Raw genomic sequence first — 14,128 nt, 5'->3', positions numbered from 1 at the left:
CCCTGATGATCTTCCCACTTCATGGGTCAGCCACGAATGATGGGCGAGGCTCCCTTGGGTCCCCCTTCACTGGCCATCCCTGAGGATGGTTGGCAGATATCCCAGCTGACAAGTCTGGCCACACCCTAGGAGCCGGCCAAGGCTCGGAGTGGGCCCTCACGGCCGTAGTCTAAGCAAATTGGGGAACAAGTGGCTTCACTCCCCCAATGTGGGGCTCAGCAACCCCACCCTCCCTGCGGGTCCCCCATCCAAGCATCTTTGGCCATGTTGGGAGGACTTTGTTGGTCCTGGTATTTTTCCTGTTTGTCCTCAGGTAGAGGTGATAAAAATGCCCCTAAGAAACTTCATGTGAGCAAAGTTATATTCTAAGGCTTTGGGAAGAAAGAAAAGGGGTAAAGAGGAAAGAAAGAGAGATACAGGAAAAAGAAAAAGGGCTGGAGATTTGTAACAGGCATGCCATTTGTTTGCAATAGGAATGTCGATAATAGAGCTCTTTTGAATAGCTATGTGTCGTTATTCTAGCTAAAATTGATCACCTGGATGACAGAAGTGATGCAGACAAACCGCAGCCCGCCGAGCAAACCTGGAAGCTCACAACCCACCAGGCTGGGAGGCCCGAGAGAGTTAACACACGTGAAACCCTGGGAGCTGGCCCCGGCCCACTGTGAGTAAACATGTCCTCTCGTTTTACAGCTCGGAGATGAAACGGGCTCCTCCTGGTTTCTTTCTATTCCATCACCTGTCTCTGTGGTCACAGCCTATCCTGCCCTTCCTGGGAGGGCAGGTGCCATGTCTCTGAGCCCTGGTCCTCCTCGCCTTCCACCCTGAGCTGAGTTCACTCTCCTCGCCCCCAGCCACCTTCGCCAAGCCAGGAGAGTCCCCAGCCTGCTGTCCCCCTGCCCCAGGATCCAGACATGCATGCTGCTCTGCCCTCCACCTGCACTGCACAGGGCAAGTTATGTGACCTGTGTCTCAGTCTCCTCCTCTGTAAATGGAGGTGAAGCACCGCCTTGCAAGGGTGATCTAAGGTGTAGTGTCAGGCACCCGAGTGTTATATAATCCTCTGCTACTTTTTTTTTTTTTTTAATAAATTTATTTATTTTATTGATTGATTTTTGGCTGCATTGGTTCTTCGTTGCTGCGCACGGGCTTTCTCTAGTTGCGGCGAGCGGGGGCTACTCTTTGTTGCGGTGCGCGGGCTTCTCACTGCGGTGGCTTCTCTTGTTGCGGAGCATGGGCTCTAGGCGCGTGGGCTTCAGTAGTTGTGGCACGTGTGCTCAGTAGTTGTGGCTCGCGGGCTCTAGAACGCGGGCTCAGTAGTTGTGGCACGCGGGCTTAGTTGCTCCGTGGCATGTGGGATCTTCCCGGACCAGGGCTTGAACCCGTGTCCCCTGCATTGGCAGGTGGATTCTTAACCACTGCGTCACCAGGGAAGCCCCCTCTGCTACTTTTACTAATAGTATTGTTATCGTCATGGAAGTGTTCTTAGCTTCTCCAGGGACCAGCTTCTCACCGTTGTTGCTGCCTACATGGCTGACGTGGTCTAGCACATATTCATTCATCAAATTCCTCAAATATTTACCGAGTGCTGACTATGTGCTACACCCTTGGGACATAATGATGTTAGAGATGTCCAGTGGTCCTTTTTTATTGAAGTATAGTTGATTTACAATGTTGTATTGGTTTCAGGTATATAGTGACTCAGTAGTTTTACAGATTATACTCCATTAAAAGTTATGACAAGATAATGGCTATAATTCCCATCACTATATCCTTGATGCTTATCATTTATACATAGTAGTTTGTATCTGTTAATCCTATACCCCTAATTTGCCCCACCCCCTCCCCTGTCCAGTGGTTTTTTTAATCCATTTCTTTGGGATCCTATTGTCTCCACTTGGTGGTATTGATGCTGGAGTACCATCTACCGCTTTGGGGGCACTTACCCTGTAATTTATATGCACATTTCCTCAGTTAGATCCTTACACAACCCTGGGCGCTAAACTTTGCTCCCTTCATTTCCAGCTAAGGACACTGAGGCACATGGAGGTCAGGTAACCTGCCCACACTCCTACAGTGAGGGTGGCGGCCCTGGGCTTTGAACAGAGCCCTATTTTTACCCTAAGCTCTCCACCATGCTCTGGGAGGCTTTCTTTTGTGGAGCCCACCTCCCTTTTCTGGGGGGCCACCTTCCCTGGGCACAGTGAGACCCTCCCTCAGTTCTATCCCCGAGAAACTGAAAATCCTTCTGCAGCTTTTAGCCTCAGCCACCAGCAAAACTTCCTGCAACTGGGAGTATCTGCAGTCAGCTCTTTCCGTGGGCCTGTGTGCATTCAGATTTTCTTTGGAGGTGCTGCATGGAAAATATTAGCCCGTGAACTAAACAACTGTTCAGAGATGCCATTCAAAGAGGCACAAGCATTCCAGGAATTGTTGAGTGTGAAAATGGCACACAAGGGTCCAGGTTCCAGGCACAGACTTGGGGACAAAGCAAATGCCATGTGTATCCTTGAGCCCACAGATAGCTGTTCTGGGAGCGGGTCATCTGGGAGAATCTCATGACAAACGAAGCCAGAAGATGTTGCTTTTCTGATTTTAGATCAGCTCGGGCACAGAGGGAGAGCATGGGCGGCTGGCCTGGGACCCACCACGTCAGCTCTACCAACCAGGAGAGGCCCCTGCTCACCCTTGAAAATGCACTCGCCTTCGTCACGTACAGAAGGCCCAGACCTACCATCCCTTCCCATTGGTTCTCTTCAGCCCACACACAATGAGCTGAAGTTCTAGGGTGCCCTGCATGGTGCAAGGGCCTGTGGGGGACACAGGAGGTCCAGTGTGGGAGCCCACAGCCTACAAGGTAAACTGGCTCTTCTGTCTATTCTTTTTGTCCTTTGCATATTGGACTTGCAGAATTTTGCAAACTGTAACCACAGTGTTAAAAACATGCCTGCCTTTTAACCCAGCGATTCCAATTTCAGGAATTTAGCTTTAGGAATCAAGCACGTGAACCAATTTAGCTACAAGAAGGTTCAGACAATTTTTATTTTAATTAGTTAGTTGTTTTTAATAGTAGCCAAGGATTGGAAACAAGCCAGATGACCAACAATAGGAGGTTGGTTACCAAAAGATGGGTATACCACACAGTGGAGTGATATTTGGCCATTAAAATGATTTTGTAAAAGTATATTTACTGAAAGCAGAGTCCAGATATATTATCAAGTGAAAGGAGCAGTTGTAAAATACGCTATGATCATATGGCATGATCCTGTTTGTGTGTGTGTGTGTGTGTGTGTGTGTGTGTGCACGCATACACCTCTCTCTGCACAGCAGTGTCTACACGTGCCATGGTGTCTGGTGTTTCATCGTCCTGACAAGAACTGTGCAGGGCCCCCTTGTTCACCACTGGAAGAGGGAATCCCCACTTCCAAGGGGTCTAAAGGGGCCTTTTGTCTTTCAGAAGGTGTGTGTTGGTGGGGGACTGGGGGTGGGGATAGCTTATTTCCCCAAGACGCTTCCATCCAAGTGGAGGCAGCGCCCCAGGTATGACACCCCTGCACTCTCTCCATCCCTCCGGCTACCCCATCCTTGTCACCCTCCCTGGAGGGAGGGGCTTAATCAGATTGTGAGTTTGGAAGCAGAAGTTGGGTGGGAATCGCCCAAACCCTCTTGGGTCTGCTCTCCCATGCGGTAAATCTCACAGGACAGGCCTCTTGGTTATGATGGGGTGAGTGAGATGCCTTATTCTGGGATTCAGTATTTGGAAGGACATGTAGCTGGTACACACCTCTCCAACATCAGTTTTCTCTGTATCCGTGACCTTCTGGTCTCCATCTGCCTTAACTATACCTTTGTTTATTTCTCAATTGGAGCAGGACTCAAGTGAGGAAGTAAGAAAGGGGGTGCTATTCGCTGGCCCCCCTCAAACACCTCAACATTCTGGGCCCCTTTTTCAAAACAAGCAATACTATACTGTAAGAAAGGGAGTGAAAGCAACTCCCCTGTCTCACATTTCAGTTCCATCTTCAAATACATCAAGACGCCATCTCACCTCACCACCTCCCTTATCCTGCTGGTCCAAATAACTAGCATCTCTCTCTTGGATTATTGCAATAGCCTCATCACAGGCCCCTTGCTCCTACCTTTGCCCGCCTGTAGTTTATCCTCAGTGTTCAGTCAGATTGTGTAACTGCTCTGCTCGAATCTCCTAGTAGTGTCCCATCACTAATCAGAGAACAGCCCGATCCTTTCGCTGGCCCTCAAGGCCCTGCACGTTCAGGCTCCGTGACCTCCCTATCTCATCTCCTACACCCCATCTACACTGACATTCTCTTTCCAGTCACACTGACCTCCCTGTTGTTCCCAGCATATGCCTGGCACACTCCTGCCCCAGGGCTTTTGCACGTGCTGTTCCCTCTGCTGGAACACACTTCCCTATTGTCTCCAGATGGTTCAGTTCTTTGTCTCCTTCAGGCTATTGTTTTCAGACTTTCCCTGATCACCCCATTTAAAATTTCAGCCTGCCTAACACTCCCAAAGCCCTTTCCCTGCTGTGATATTTTCATGGCGTTTATCCCCAGCTGTCGTACTATTTTTCTTATTTGTTTATTGTCTGTCTCCCCCAATTAGAATGTCAGCTGGACAAGGGTAGAGATGTTTGTTCTCTCACTGCTATTTCCCCCGCACCTGGAAGAGTGTCTGGCACATCATAAGCATTCAATTAATATCTGTTGAATGAGTGAATGGATCTAAAAGGTGGGGGACTGAGATAGTTTTAATTTATGGGAAAAATAAAAGAAGTATGATCTACTGTGCACCAAAATGTCATGGAGAAATTCACACCAAGTACACACACACACAAAATGAGGCTTCATCAACATTAAAACATTATAGTGGTTTTCTCTGCATGGGCAGCTGCAGGTAAGTCTCTCTCTCTCTATCATTCTCTCTCTCCAACCACTGCTTCTAATAATCTACAGTAAATATATTGTTTGTGTAATGAAGTAGAAGTAGAGGATTAGTTTTGTTTTTTTTTTTTTTTTAAAGTAGTGCTTGCTGTAAATGATAAGGGGCTCAGAGGCAAGGACTGTGTGTAGGCATACGGGCATTTCTGTGTCCCTCAAATAGAGACTTTCCATAGCCTTAGATGCTCCACCTCTTGCAGGACGGCTAGTTCTCTACTCATCAGGTGCTCTTTCCGCCCCCCCCCCTTATTATTTATTTATTTATTTTAATTTTTTTTATTTTAATTTTTTTTTATTTTGCAAGTTTTTGGCTGCATTGGGTCTTCGTTGCTGCACACGGGCTTTCTCTCTAGTTGCAGCGAGCGGGGGATACTCTTTGTTGCGGTGTGTGGGCTTCTCATTGCAGTGGCTTCTCTTGTTGCGGAGCACGGGCTCTAGGCATGCGGGCTTCAGTAGTTGCGGCGTGTGAGCTCAGTAGTTGTGGCTCATGGGCTCTAGAGTACAGGCTCAGTAGTTGTGGTGCATGGGCTTAGTTGCTCCCAGCATGTGGGATCTTCCCGGATCAGGGATCGAACCCGTGTCCCCTGCATTGGCAGGTGGATTCTTAACCACTGCACCACCAGGGAAGTCCCTCATCAGGTGTTCTTTATGTGCACCAACTACATAGCCTCTGGCTGTACATGAGAAAGAGGCCCCAGAGTGTTTGGACAAGTGCAGTAGTCAAGCTGCTGTCACCAAGAAAGGAAGATACATAAACACTCGGACAGCCAGTGGATGCCTTGCTTGGCATTCATGAGTAAACAATCATAAATTTCACTGGGTTCTGTGGCTGACAAAGCATTTTCATATACATCATGTTACTTGGATCTTTCCAACAGCTTTGTATGTTACCTGTTATTTCCTTCCCCAAGGAGGCTTAGAGAGTTTAAGTATTTTGTCCAAGATCCCACAGCTGGTTTCTCCCACAAACAGCCAGGAAGTAACAAACAGGAGTATGGTCTGTGGACTTTCCTAAAAGGAGTAGCGTTTGGGATGAGCCGATTATAGCTAAACCCCTGGATTTCTTAGAGGAAACTGAGATGGAGAAGTGCAGTAGGATTTGTCTAGGAAAGGAGATACAACGACTCTGTTATCCTAGCAGTATGGGAGTGCCTCTTGTGGGGGGGGACTACCTTTGTTTGGAAAAAAGACCTTAATAAATACTTGGGGTAGAATGTGAGGTCTTGAAGTTGAAGCCACTCTGCCATACCAAAAAAAAAAAAAAAAAAAGTGGGAGGCATTTTTTAAACCACTAGGAGAGTCTGCGAGAGAATAAAGGAAAGAAGAAGGAGCAGGGGAAAGGGCAAGATGGAGAGAGGCGGAAGAGAGCAGGGAAGTGTCAGTTTGCGGTGGCCAGAGGCCGCTTGAGGATTTTGTTGGATTTTGTTGGAGTTTGAACTTGTGTTGCTGTGACAGAAATCTGTTCTCATTCTCCCCTTCTAGTCCTTTCACTACTGAAATAGTTGGCAAATTCTGCTCAGCTCACAGATATTTTGTGTGAGAGAGAATCTTGATATACTTGACAAGAGTTGTGGCATGTAACAGCACAGAATAAGGACCACACACATATAAGCAAAAGTCAGGGCAGGGCATGGGAAGACAGAAGAAGCCATGAGCACGTGAGCCCCCTAAGGATGTGCAGAAATCTTGGGGGGGTGGCTCTAGGTTTCTAAAGGTCAGGAATCTGATTGCTCAAGCCAGCTTTACCTGGATCTCCACCAGGTGGGAGGAGGTAGCTAATAATCTGGGTTACATTCGAAAGGAAAATATTAGGGTTGACATTTAGCGGAAATTTATTTTTCCCTCTAATCAAGTTCCCTTGCTTGAGTCAAAAAGCAAGAATAAATAAGTGGAAAGGACAACAAACTTGTTCCTCCCCCTTTTCTTGCCTTTCTTGAGAACAAGGCTTAATGGACCATTTTTCTTTTCTTTACTAGACAATGTCATGTGATTAGTCATACAGAAGGTTTATTTACCAGGGCAGATTTTCAGATTCCAAAGAACTTGAAAAATGCTGCACAAATAAGTGGCATTTGGGTTTATCCATCACTCCCCTGTGAGTTTGGTCAACATGGGTCAGTCTCCCTGTTTGCCCCTGTTTGTTCCCGTAGATTGGCCACTGCCAGCACTGGACATAAGCTGGTATTTTCCACTGTAAACCTTTTCTTCCTCCTAGGATTGGGCTCAGGCACGAGGCTACGCATAGCTCTGACCATATCAGAAGGAACTCAAGGTCCAGCCTTTTATATGGAGCATTCCCAGGAGGCAAACCCAGAGGCATTCTCCCCTCTCCTTTCTCATTTCACCTGTCCTTGTCGTCACTCCTCTCCAAGGAGCCTGCAAGAAGGGCCTGTGCCCAGAACAGTCAGGATTTCTACTTCAAGACGTGCCCTGGGACCATAGTAGGGACATGGCTTTACACCTTTCCAAATGCGGTCACAGTCATCATCTGACGCCACCCTACAACTGTGATAAGAAACCACTTTCTCCAAGTCTCGTTCCCCATCCTGTAGGGCAGGATCCTGAGGCATCTCAGGGTGGGGATGCTTGGAGATGAAGACACTGGGGAAGCCGACCTGCCACCTTGGCCAATGGCACCTGCTTTACTTCCACCATAATCGACGCATCAGAAGAGCAGCCTCAGGCAGGTGCCCAGAGTTGGGGGAATTTCTCTCAAAGAGGATCACCCTCTGACCAACCAATATAATATCTATCTATCTCCACTCTTCTTCGAAGCTGCATTTCTCAGCACAAACCCACGAACTGGCAGGTGAGTTTGACCATCTGTCTCTAGGGATTTTGATTTCCATTCATCAGTCCCCCAAAGCCTCATTCAATTATTTCAATCTTAAAAAGCATTTGAATGTCCATCCATGCATTAATTCATTCGGCATGGAATTGCCTGATGTTATGAGGCACGTGGTGGAGCCGGTGGGCTGGGGACTGAGGAGAAGGCTGTGCCGCCCACCGGAGGCTTAGGGGCTTGTAGAGGGTGGAGAACGTTGAACAAGCCCGTGGGGGCGGGGACACAGGAGGGGCTCTGACAGCTGTAGGAGCGGGTCTGCGTGTGTGAGCGAGGGGCTTCCTGAGGGCAGGGTGTCCTCCCTGCCGTGTGCCCCTCCTCCCTCTGTCCCTCTCTGCTTCTCTCTGTGCCCATCTCCCTTCTTGTTCCCTTTTCCCTTCCTCCTCTGTCACCCAGTGACCATTTGTCCCCTTGCTCCGATCTCCCCACTTCACACAAAAAATGTTGTCCCTCCTCTGATTCTCTTTTCTCACCCCGCCCCCATCTTTCCCACACATCAGCCAGTCCCTCCAAACCAAAAGAAATTCTCCCCAATCAGAGGCAAGGAGGAAGCATCCATCCCAAAAAGGCAAGGAACAGAACCAGCGTGGAGAACCAGAATCATGTCAGACATTTCCCAGGGGAGAGGAAAAGGCCATAGATGATAACAAAAATGTTGCTCGCTGCCATGACAACCGCAGCCAGTCAGCCACAGTACCACGGGTTTGGAGGCAACAGAATCAATTGCATGTTTATTTCCCCAGCATGACCAGTATCCCTAAGGAAGAGGAAGCCAAGAAGGAGATGCCTTCAGTCCTCTGCCTGTCACCTGCCAGAGAACCAGGATGCTTGGTGGGGTTGGCCTTCCTTTCTCCAAACTGCCATCAGTTGTGACGTCACTGTCAGCTGTGCCCGGTGTCTAACTTTTCATCTGTATCAATCAGCATTGAGAGTCCACTGGGTGCCCAGGTCGGGAGGCTCGGCCCCAGGCTGATGTGAGTAGCCCCTGTCTCGAGGCACAGGAAGAGCCACAGCCAGCCTCGGTGGGGTGGCCACAGGGCCCAGAAGGCTCAGTGCCAAAAAGTTACCCAGATTATGTTTGCGGACGGGAAGGTGGGAGGTGGAGCCCCACATAACACAACAGGAAGCAGCGTCATTATTAAGAACAAAGCCTAAACTCAACAATGGGAAGCAGAATAATCAATAGAGCCCCTTTCCCGGCTGTAGCCCACATCACACAGCTGAAGATTTAAAGGGCCAGTTAAGAAAAGGCCATGAGGGGATCATTTAGCCTTTCTGTCCCAGGTCGTTTATGAATATGGACACGAATGTCCTCAAGCTGCATTGTGAGCCAAGCCGGCCACAGAGTCAGAGGCAGGCTGTTTCTGAGGGAGTGGTGACGCCCTCTCCAGAGAAGCTGTCACCTGCTCTGAGGCTGTCAGCAGGTCCAGCAGCACATGAGGGCCCTGGATATCTGATCTCTGATTGCTTCTGCACTGTTAGGATGACAGAGGAGGCTGAAGGGCGACTGGACATTCTCTCCCCACCATATTCCTCCCCACCTCCCCAGGCATCATGCGGCTTTCAAGGGTCTCTGCGCTAACGTAATATTGCCAAGTGCCAGGCATCTCAAATTGTGTGAGATATTAGCAGAAGTATAAAAAATATTGCCTGCCATAAGGAAGCTCCTTTAAGAGAATCCGTCTGTGCTGGGCATTGGGGAAGGGGGAAGGAGGCAGTGGAGATAGATCGCACTGCCGCTGCCTATTCTATTAAATATGACGCGTGGTTCAGAGCCACACGGGCATTTGTGAACCTCATTCCTCTGTTGGCTAAATGGAGCTCGATTTGTATGTGGATCAAAGAAAAGCTACTTATCCCTACTGGATATCTCCTTCTAACTCACTGGCATTGTTCAGCAGGGAAAGGTGAAACAAAGGCTGAATTTATTCACAGACAGGAGCTTCAAAGCCCAAACATCAAGGAAATAGCTCAAAACTTCAAAAAACAGCTCTGACCTAAGTTCTCCAACATTTTATATTTTCAAAAATCACAAGCAACAGATGAACTATCCAAAAAGAGCAAATTTCACTTCAATTTCCATTTAAACGCCTCAAAGCAAAAAAATCCAAGAGTTCTGTCTCTTTTTGCACTGCTGTCAGCCAGGCTGGGAGCCCCTCATATTCTCTTCTCTTATTTTTCCACCTTGTGGTGAAGGTCTACCTTCCAAACTGGTGAGGGCTGAGGTTAATCAATACGACAGTTGCTCAATGCTTCAGCATAAGAGAAGTTGAACATTTACATCCAAACACCTCAGATTTACCACACCACCACATGGATCCAAAAACAAACAAAACAAAACAAAAACTGGCTTTAAAACAAATGCCATTAGAAAACAGTTTCTTTAAGAGTTATACATACACCTATCATATGTTCTATCCCTAATTACTTATCCAAGAAAAAAGAAGGCACATGTCTATATAAAGACTTTTACATAAATGTTCATAAGAGCTTTATTTGTAATAGCTAAAATTGAAACAATCAAAATGTCCATCAATAATGAATAAGTAAATATGGTATAAACAAAATAACCAAACAGATTGTGGTATATCCATACAATGGAATACTACTCAGCAACGAAAAAGGGAGAAACTGGTGATACAAACAACAAGGTGCATGAATCAAAATAATTATGCTGATTGAAAGGAGCCAGACAAAAAGGAATTTATATAAAACTTTAGAACATGCAAACTAATCTGTCATGACTAAAAGCAGATCAGTGGTTGTCTGGGAGGAAGGGTCCAGGGAACCAGAAGGACAGATTGCAAAAAGGGCATGAAGAAACTTTTGGAGTGATGGATATGTCCATTGTCTTGAATGTGGTGATAGTTTCATGTGTATACATCAATACATATGTCAAGACTTGTCCGTTTTATACTTTAAATGTATATATATACATATATATATATGTATGTATATATATATATATTATGCTTCAATAAAGCTGTTTAAAAAGTCAAAGAAAACATATGCCATGATGCAGTAACAGGGACTAGATATATACCCCTCCTTAAACAACTAGAAAACCAGAAAAAATATATGAGACAACAATTTCAACATTGGACAACAGTCAAGGTAGGATTGTGAAGGAAAATAAGCAAGATGGGTCTTGCAGTGGCACCAGCTCACTGTCTAGAGACAACCCAGATGGTGGGATTGCGGACTTGAGGAGACAGAGTTCAGAGTTGTGGGAGACCAAGGAAGTTCACGTTTTCAGGGCAGAATGCCAGAGTGAAGGGAGTTCTACACACAGAGAAAAACTCCAGACACCGTCAGGTTAGAAACCTTGTCTTTGATATCTGATCATAACCTGCATGTGAAAAAATTCCTTGAGGCAGAAAAAAGAACCCCATAAAAGGAGCAGCTGGAACAATTCCTGGAGTTCTTACAGGGCTAGAAAACGTTGGTATTTTCATCAGCCGAAGTGCAGACCCTGTAACACATGGGTTGTGTCCCAGAAGGGTATTGCCTTAATCACAGGGCTAAATCAGTCCTAGACTAAAGGTTGTTCTGGACATAGCATAACAAAGTTTAAAAGCAAGCCCTGAAAAGATTAAACTGTTTCCAAGTAACCGTGTGCCAGAGCAAAGTCCAACACTCTCTCAAGGAATAAAACAAAATCTGATACCTAATACTGTAAAATGTCCATTACCTAGCATCGAATAGAAAATTACCAGGCGTGCAAAACATCAGGAAAATATGACTTATAACTGGGAGTAAAATAAAACAGAAATATGCCCAGAAATGGCAGAGATGATGGAACTAGTAGGCAAGGATATTAAAATTGCTGTGATAAATCTTATAAATATATTCAAGGATGTTAAAGGAAAACACAAACTCAATTATGAGAGAAATAGAAGACATAAAAGAAAACCCAAATGGAACATCTGGAGGTGGAAAATACAATAGCTGAAAAACAAATAAATTGTGAACAAAAATCATCATCTCATTGTTAGTGGAACTCACTTTCAGGCTGTCAAGTGATAACTGAATCATCACTTCCTTGGAGATGCCTCCCTGGCTGAAACAAACTCAGTATTCTGTGTTCGCACAGTGCTTCAACCTCCTCTTCAAAGTACTTGCCATGGTTGTAATATTTCCATTATTTGTGAGACCACCCAATGTCTGTCTTCCCTACACTGTAAGGTCCATGAGAACAGAAGCATGTTTTTGCTTACCTGTTCACCAGTGCCCGGAACAGTGCCAGGCTTCAGGAAAGCACTCAATAAATATATTATGAATGAATGAATGAACTGCTCTCATCAGCTTTGCACTGGATTCATTCAGCAGCTCCTATTTAAAGCATCACCTCTGACTGCCTTGATCAGTGTAGTGACCCAGGTTGACCACGGGCTGCGATTCTCACATGGCTTCGTAAAATGTGCTTCCTGCAGGCACTGTATAGTGTGAACAGATGATTCGCTGAGTGACCTGGAGTGAGCTACTTAATGTTGCCGACCTTTGGCTTCCTCAGCTATTGAATGAGGATGTTGAAACAGATGATCTCTAAGAACTCTCTCAGCTCTGATGTCCCAGGATGCTGTTATGGTCCAGTCTCCAAAGTTGTTCTTCCTCCCTACAGGGTCCTCACCTCCTAGTCCCCATGCCCTTGGATATGCTCTCCCTGCCTTGAATCGGGACTTCCTGTGTGACCAATAGCGTAGGATGCAGAGAACAGTGTGTGACTTCTGAAGCAAAGTCATAAAGGGCATTCTGCTCTGGTCTCCTGGATTGCCAGCCACCGTGTCATGAGAACACTCAAGTAGCCCCTGGGGAGAGGTCCTCATGGAGAGGAACTAAGGCCTCCTGCCAACAGCCGTGCGAACAAACCATCTTGGAGACAGATCCTCCAGCCCCAGTCAGACCTTCAGCTGACTGCAGCCCAGCCAACATCTGACCTTAACTTCATGAGAGATTGGAGCCCGATGCACCCAGCCAGGCTGCTCCCGGGTTCCTGACCCACAGAAGCTGTGAGAGATCCTAATTGTTCACTGTTGGGTTTTGTTTTGTTTTGTTTTGTTTTTGAGGGGATAAACATTTGCCATTTATTTATCTGACAAAAGGCTCTTATCTAGGATATGTAACTCACGGCCATAAATTGATAAAAATACCAGCCATCCACCAGGAAAAAATGGGCAGAAGATTCGAGCAGGCACTTCACAAAAAAGATAACCGAATGGGAATAAGTATATGAAAAGGTGCTCCACATCACCACCCATGAGGAAAAGGCAAGGCAAAACCGCAATGAGATGCCACCGCACATACACAGCAATGGCTAAAATCAAAACCCTGACAATGTGTCCTGTTGTTTCAGACCACTAAGTTTCGTGGTAATTTGTTATGCAGCAATAGACAACTAGTACACTGGTACTGAAAGCTGTCCCTCCTTCACTCTTTCATTACTTCTGCTGTGAAGAAAACACTAACTCATTGCATAAGTGAAATCTCCAAAACAGACATCTTTCCCAGTTTGGAGAGCAATTTGGGGGCCTGGAATCTTGATCAAAAGTCTCAAGGAATACAGAAGCCCCCTTTTCTTCATTTGTCCCCTGCAGATCTGATGCCACCCTGTCTTCACTAAACTCCCCCCCAACTCTTTTCCTTCTTTTTTTCACCAGCCATTTTTTACTCAGTTTCAACAATTTCACTCCCACTCTGCATATGATTTTCTAGGTGTCCGTGGGATACAGGTCCTGCTATCCTGAATGACTTTGCCAAGTTCCATAATCAGTTTTGAATGTCCTCACAGTACCTGTGGGCACATAGCAGGTGTTGAACAAGTATTATTATTTACTGCCTTGGTCCAGAAAGCTGACCCTGAGCAAGCATTAAGGTTCTACTGATTTGGTTAGAAGGTGTAAATCCAGGGCGATGGAGATGGAAACAAGGAAGTGAGACAAGAAGTCACGTGATGCCATGTAACATGTTACCGTGGTGGCCTTGTTTCACCGTGAGCTCCCCTGAGCAGTGAGGGGGCACCGGGTTTACTCAGTACGGAGCTTCTCTAGAAAGGCTGCAAGAAGGAATCATGATCCAGTGTCATTCACAGGAGAAGGGAACGTGGAGGAATTTATCTGCCCTGCTCCTACCTTCTACCACCTAGGTTAACATTCACCCCAAGGGGAGTGAGCTCCCTTGCATTATCCAGGCCCTGATGACTGCCCATGAAGCCAGATTCCGTGCCCTACGGTGAGGGATTTCATCTGCGTTCAAGGTGAAGGGCATCCAGGGGCAGGTGGGACACCAGCTGAAAGAGAGAACGGTCATCGAGGAACTTACGAAGATA

General features: G+C 46.5%; 1 long non-coding RNA gene across 1 annotated transcript; it reads left to right on the top strand.

Annotated features, from left to right (window-relative positions):
- The first annotated feature begins 529 nt into the window (after nt 1-529).
- Nucleotides 530-14,128, top strand: LOC118903890. Its single transcript, XR_005021892.1, has 4 exons — nt 530-664; nt 7,177-7,770; nt 8,547-8,777; nt 13,946-14,128. It is a non-coding gene; the product is annotated as an uncharacterized LOC118903890 (long non-coding RNA).

This window comes from Balaenoptera musculus, chromosome 11 (assembly GCF_009873245.2).
Source record: "Balaenoptera musculus isolate JJ_BM4_2016_0621 chromosome 11, mBalMus1.pri.v3, whole genome shotgun sequence".
Taxonomy (NCBI): domain Eukaryota; kingdom Metazoa; phylum Chordata; class Mammalia; order Artiodactyla; family Balaenopteridae; genus Balaenoptera; species Balaenoptera musculus.
This window is presented reverse-complemented; position numbering and strand designations above follow the sequence as displayed.